We start from the raw sequence: 7,211 nt of genomic DNA, 5'->3' as shown, positions 1-7,211 counted from the left end.
TTGCTTTTTGTTTTATATATATTAGACTTCACAGGTCATGTATTCCATACCAAAAAAAAAGAGAGTTCTGGACTTTCGAGGAGACCTGGATTCTCTATTGACTTTGGCTATGGTAGCCTTTGATAAATCATTTAAACATAGCATATATGTGGGAGTTCTGAGACTGAACTCCTTGAACTAGTTTTTGGGTCTGCCATTTGCTAGCTTTGTAATTTTGGATTAAGATAGTAAATTTTTTGTGTGCCTTAATTTTCTTAGATTTAAGCTGGCTTGCTATGAGGAAGAATCAAATATTACATATAAGTCTCTCACTCGTGCTCGGAATATGACACGTGATCAGGGTTAGTTTATAACTAATCTCCAAGATCCCCTCTGGCAGAAAGCTTCCAGAACCTGAGCTTCTCTGCCCTTTCCGTCTGTATCACCCCTTCCTCTCTCATTTCGCAGGCTCCCTTACGCCCTCTGCCGGCCGACAGTGGCAGAACCCAGCTTTCTGGTTGCTATGGGTACCGAGGCAACGCGGTAACCAAGGAGACCAAGACGGAAACTCCCGGCAGCTCTCCGCGGCCGGCCGGCGGCGGTGACGCGAGGCTGGGGGTCTCCAGGTGGGTTGGCTGGCTCGGGTGGATATGGTGGGAGCAGGGTCTCTGAGTCTGCGGCAGCAAGCCGGCACTAGGTGGTGCGGGGAGCGGAGTGGGCAGCGCGGCTGGAGAGGAGACTCAGTTCGGGTGCAGCTGGAGGCACAGGCCCAGCAGGTGTTTGTTGAGCCCCTGCCATTGATGACACAGTGCCAGGCCCGCAGGCAGCAGGACAGGCCCTGGCCTCGGGAGTTGAAAGCCTTTTGTATAAACAAAAGACTTCCCAGCTCAAGGTACTAATGGATAAATCAATCAAGACTGAACCCCAGACAGTGAAATTGGGGACTTCATCAGTCCTACCCCTTCTGCAGCCCGACTCTTTCAAATACTAGCCTGTTTTATACTTTGAAGTCATTTGCACCTTAATGAAAAAATTGGCGCCCTGAGAAACTATATTTCATCCCCTTTTGTAGCCTTTAATCTGCCTGCACGTTTTACATGCACCCGCTTCGTTCTTGAAGTCTACTCCTCCCAAGTAAAGGCTATGGGTGCGGGGTGCCTGATTCCTGAGAAATCTGAAGATATGGAAGCTTATTTATTTATTTTTTTCCCCAAAATCAGCAATACAGGGACTCAGGTATATAAGGTTCAGTTACATATATTTTACAGCTTGACTTCAAATCTAAAGTCAGCAAGGCTCATTTAAAAAAATCTAGTAAAGTTGAAGCTACACAGGATTAAAATTATACAAACTGTATGCTTATGCAAAAATAAGTCCCTCCACCTTTCTCCGATTTAGCTTATATTCTACCCCGAGGCTTGCCCTGACCTGCCATGATTTTACCAATTGTATTACAAATGAATTGTCTGAAAGTAGTTCCTTTACGTCTTTCAAGACACTTAATAATTTTTGCAATTATTTTGTTTGCTTTTTCATTTTTAGCTACTTCCTTCACTGGAGTGTACAATCAGTGAAGACTGAAATTATACCTGTCTGGTTGACCTTGTTCTTCAGTGCTTACCCTGACTCCTGGCAGGGGGAGAGTGTTCAATGTATATTTGTTGTTTGCTTATCATGGTCGGTAGAAAACACAGAAAAAAGAAAAGAAGTTTAGTTGAAGTGAGAAAGAGGATGTGTTTAATTTTTTTCCATAGGGTAGGTTGTGCAAAAAACTAAAAGCAGTAGAAAAAAATTTCATACGTAGCACATCAGTATTGGCAGTACATTATGTGTAGGCACCGTACTAATTGCTGGAGATTCAAAAGTCAATGGTAGGACTACCCTCAAATATTTGGGCTACTCAGGGAAACAAAATCTGTAAAAAAAAAAAAAAAAAAAAAAAAAAAAAAAAAAAAAAAAAAAAAAAAAAAAGAAAACACATGAGGTAGCATACAATAGCAGATGAGTTTAATAAACGTGGTTTTTCTATGTGAGAAGCTTGGTTTTGGTGGAGGGAATCTTCATGATTAGAGGCAGGCTTCGAACTGGGCATTGAATAGAATACAACTTGCTGAGCAGAGAGGTAAACACTAAAGCTCATTATGTAAAAAATATGAAAACAGAGATGCTAAGGGTAAGGTAGAACCCTGATGCTCCATTTTCTTCTCTAGATGGTTTCTTTACCTGAACCATGAGCTCTCTGGAGATGTTATGAGAGCCTACAGCTTTACAGGTCACAGATCAGATACTGTTTGTTTAATATCCTGCAAATTAGAGCGGGGAGAGGATCCTTACCATTTTCTACATGGATAAACTGAAGTTCAGAGATTGGTATCACACAAAGGTCATCTGACCTTAAATCCAGTGAATTTAGGATGCGTAGGTCTTCTGACCTTAAAATCAGTACCTTTTAATATTGCTTATTATTTTTTAAATTGAAAGTACTTTAAAACAGTACAATATCCCTTGATATCTAAAGGCAAAGTTTCTCAGTTGTTCTCAAAAGAACCCCTCTATAGAGGGTAAGAAAAAAAATGGGTGACTTGGGTACTAATTAGTGCCTTGAAGCAGTATTTTATTATCAGATATGTTGTTTGGCTGAAAGATTGAATGCAACCTGAAGTTAATACCTATATTAGTCTGTTCTCACAATGCTATGAAGAAATACCCGAGACTGGGTAATTTATAAAGTAAAGGGGTTTAATTGACTCACAGTTCTGCAGGGCTGGGGAGGCCTCAGGAAACTTACAGTCATGGCAGAAGGGAAAGCAAACACATCTTTCTTCACATGGTGGCAGGAAAGAGAAGGATGACAGCCAAGCAAAGGGGGATACCCCTTATAAAACCATCAGATCTCGTGAGAACTTACATGAAATTAGTGGCGGGGGGAGCTGCCCCCACGATTCAGTTATCTCCCACAGGGACCCTCCCACCACATGTGGGAATTATGGGAATTACAATCAAGATGAGATTCTGGTGGGGACATAGCTAAACCATATCAATATCTGCTTTATTTTAGAGCTTTTGCTATGAGAATGTGGCATACATACATTTATTTAGTAGGACACTCCAGCACAAGATTCTATTCTAGGAATTATGTATTATTGGTTCTTGCCATAGAATTTTTTAAAGATCTATATATGTATGACAGATTTAAAGATATATATATATATATATATATATATACACACATATATAATAATTGCAGATACAGGAAATGTTAAAAGTAAAATTTTTTAATTATTAAAAACAACTATTTTAAATTCTCATTTAACATTTATTTCCTGGGTCTCTGATTTCTAAGTGCTATGGTACTAAATACCTAAACATGTTAATTCATCCAAAGTTGCTTGCTGATTAAACCTTTTCAAAACGTTGCTACAGTAAGGAAAAATTCCTATTTATGGTTCTTAAGTTTTGTGCTTAACATGATCTGAGTCATGAGTAGAATTAACTAATCTTGGATAAGTTTTCAATTACAAAATGTGGCCCATCTTGAAAACAGTGGTTTCCCAAACCTCCCATTCTGCCAATGGTGTTCTCTTGCACCTGTTAATGCTCTTGAGTTTCTAGTTGTGTAGAGCATTGTAAGTTCCTTGTTTCCATTCTGTGGCAGTAGGTTTTGATATGTGGGTTGCTTTCTCAAAGTAGGAACATGTGTAGAAGGATCACCAAACCATCATGGACAATTCTGGGTTATATTGGGTGTTATGTGTGGGGAGAAACGGGGTTGTAGACAGAAAAATGATTTAGTCTAATAAATCAGGTAACTAGAAACTTTTCCAAATCACTTAGCCAAATTTTTGGTATTTAGTTATAAAAAAATTGAATGACCAAAAGAGGCAAGGAACTATAAGGTTTGCATAATAAGGAATTTATCTGTATTCCTCGGGTTTTATTAAGTGCCTAAAATTTTGTGCTTTGCTATTCTTGTTGCTGACATTGTTATATCCTTGCTATCCCAAGAAAGGTGACTAAATTCTCTGTTGGCGTTACAAAAGGAAACAGGCAAATAGCATGACTCAGAATTATAATCTCCCCTTTTTCTTCATACAAGTAAATTGGCTTATGTAGGTGACTTGATAAAATATGTAAATGAGAAGAAGTCTTACTAATTGCATTCAGTGAAGTGAAACCCCCCTTGAATAGGACCATTTATTGGTTAAATCACATTATCAGTAGAGCTATAAATCTGAGTTATCTCATTTTAATAAGATTTACAGATTTTCATTCATTCTTTGTATAGGTAAAATCAATCCTCATATATCAGTTTGGCTTTATATATATGTACATACAAATATACTGTATCAATGTGTAAACAAAATTATAGCAATTTAGATTATTTTGATTAATCAGACAGATTAACTTTGGGGATTCTTGTTTTATCTTCTTATTTTATCTCTTTAATGATAATAACAACATTATGGAAGTTTTTGTGACAAAGTTATCAATAGTAAACAAAAGTCCAGTAGTTGGATTCCATGAATGTGATCAGAAAGCAGGCCAGGCGCAGTGGCTCACACCTGTAATCCCAGAACTTTGGGAGGTTGAGGCAGGTGGATTGTAAGTTCAGGAGTTAAAGACCAGCCTGGCCAATATGGTGAAACCCCATCTCTACTAAAAATATGAACAAAATTAGCTGGACATGGTGGTGGATACCTGTAATCCCAGCTACTTGGGAGGCTGAGGCAGGAAAATTGCTTGAACCCAGAAGTCAGAGGTTGCAGTGACCCAAGACTGCACCACTGCTCTCCAGCCTGGGTGACAGAGTGAGACTCTATCTCAAAAAAAAAAAAAAAAGCAATACAAACTCCATGTTACGCAGCAGGATTATTCTTGGAGGTTTTTTTAAAGGTGACTTTGGTAGCTTCTGTTTGATAAAAATGGGACAAACACTACCTACAAAAATTAGGGAGTAAAAAGCAAACCAAATCTTAGTTTTCTATTGCTGTGGTATGTTTATTCTCTTTGACACTCATTTAGCTTTGAGAAACAGGTGTTGGTGATTGAAAACTGAGTCTGAGTGAGACGCTTCCAGTAGATTCTTCCATCAAAATGCCACATGATACTGTGATTGCTTGTGTGGATTTTCTCTTGATTGTGAAGGCCTCAAGGGAAGACACTGTGGCTTGTTTGCCATCGTGACTTCAGTACTCATAATAGGGATCACAAAAGAACAGTTAAATACAAGTTTGTGGATTGAAGGTACAAATATAACTGGTCCCATGATGCAACCACTAACTTATTTAAAATGTAGTGATTATTTTGTGTAATTCCATTTTGTAATCATCTTCAGAGAATAAATTTCTAGAGAATTTCCTCCAAAATGGTAAAGATCTACCCTTTCAGGTTAGATTTAAGTTTTGGAGATAGTCCAAGTAATTTGGAGGTAGATTTGAGTGAAAAAAACTGTTGCTCCTATTGCACAATCATTTTTAATTTTAAATGAGGCACAACAAAATGGATTTGTGTGTTTGTTGGTGTATAATGGGTTCCTTTCTTTTTCAGAAGGAGTTTTGCTCTGTTATTGAGGCTGAGTGCAGTGGCATGATCTTAGCTCACTGCAACCTCCATCTCCTGGGTTCAAGCGATTCTCTTGCCTCAGCCTCCCAAGTAGCTGGGATTGTAAGTGTATGCCACCACGCCTGGTTAATTTTTGTATTTTCAGTAGAGACAGGGTTTCGCCATGTTGGCCAGGCTGGTCTTAAACTACTGACCTCAAGTCATCTGCCCACCTGGGTTCCCCAAAGTGCTGGGATTACAGGCGTAAGCCACCATGCCCAGCCTTAAAATGGATTCTGCCGACACTTTCAAAAGAGGCATTCCAAAAATGTTTTTATCAGTGGTTGCATCATTGAAATATAACATAGTCTCCCAAAGGAACAACAATGAAGAACCACTTATTTGGTTATGTAGACTTTCATGTCTCAGTAGTCTTTTATTAGGCAACTCCAATTTTGGTGCTGTCCTTCCTTGAGTCCTAGAACAAAGCTTCTAGACTTATGTTTTCCCTGCTAAATCCCTATTAGACTCTTATTAGCTACAGAATAAATTCCAGATGCCCATAAACTTGGCATTTAAACTACTCATTATTGGACCTCAGCCACTATATCTAAACTCATGTTTATTTATTTTTCTTCCATGTAACCTGCACACCAAGCAAGTGAAACTATTCATTAGCGCCCCCATTCAAGAGCTGTTCTAACAGTATGGAATGTTCATCTAATCCATATCTTTATCTGTAAGCCTCCTTTTTCCTTCAAAGTTTTAGTTAAATGCTAGCCAGCTGAATTCTCTTTTCCTTCACTTCCTATACTATCACATGTATAAATTTTATAATTTGTAATTTTTACATTGTTTTATGGCTTTTATATTTAGGGTCTTATGTGCTCTATTTGACTCCAAACCATTTGAGGTCAGAAAACAAATCTCCTTGGGCCTTGACTCCTCGTCATGCCTCTTAGCACTCTACCTTGGATATAGCAGTACCTTAATAAATGTTTATTGTGGTTATGAGCACACACATTGGAACACAAATATAAGTGACATCAAATGGTGTGGGTATTTAAGTCTATGGTCACTATAATATTGACTCATATTTCTTTAAAATCTCTTAGAACTTGGAAATTTTTATTCCTATAAAAATCTAACAGTCGTTCTTGTGATTTAGTAATTCAGCATTACAGAGTAAATTATTATAGAACCATGAATAATTGGGATACTTGGGAAACAGGGCGTTCTGAATAATTTAATTTTCTGGTTAACTCAGAGTTAAGCAGAAAATCCTTTTTGTTTCATTTCTTGTTGAAAAATTCTTTCTCAAATATGCTAATTTTTGATCTTAGCCAAAGAGCATCATTAAAATTTTCCTTGATAAATGAGGATATTAGAATGCCTTTGGGTAATTATTACATACCTTAATTTTCATTTTATATTGCCATATATGTAAAAAAAATGGTTATTGGGTTTAGATTGTGTCTCGAAGATTCTTTAAATTTCTCTCTGTACAGCCTTGTGTATTATTTTTAGATAGAACAAATACTTGATATACTTTTATAGCCTTAGCCATAGAAAGAGACAGAATATGTGCTTTAGTTTGTTTTAAAGAATGCATCCTTCACTTTTAGTTGAATATTCTCCTAGTCTTTTGCTATACAGTTGACCCTGAACAACACAGGTTTGAACGGCATGGA

General features: G+C 37.7%; 1 protein-coding gene across 11 annotated transcripts in view; it reads left to right on the top strand.

The window, feature by feature from the left end:
- The first annotated feature begins 497 nt into the window (after positions 1-497).
- Positions 498-7,211, top strand: part of ZBBX (zinc finger B-box domain containing) — a 117,782-nt gene continuing 111,068 nt past the window's right edge. For 10 of the 11 annotated variants that reach the window (XM_017503266.2, XM_017503270.2, XM_017503269.2 and 7 more), the window contains exons 1-2: positions 498-605; positions 1,052-1,159. The gene's annotated coding sequence lies outside the window, so the exon portion shown is untranslated. Of the gene's footprint in view, positions 606-1,051; positions 1,160-5,613; positions 5,650-7,211 lie in introns of those variants that run through there. The other variant, XM_037729503.1, reaches the window with a different exon arrangement.

Source organism: Cebus imitator, unplaced genomic scaffold, assembly GCF_001604975.1.
Source record: "Cebus imitator isolate Cc_AM_T3 unplaced genomic scaffold, Cebus_imitator-1.0 Scaffold308, whole genome shotgun sequence".
NCBI lineage: Eukaryota > Metazoa > Chordata > Mammalia > Primates > Cebidae > Cebus > Cebus imitator.
Note: the sequence above shows the minus strand (reverse complement) of the source record. Positions and strands in the feature narration are given on the sequence as shown.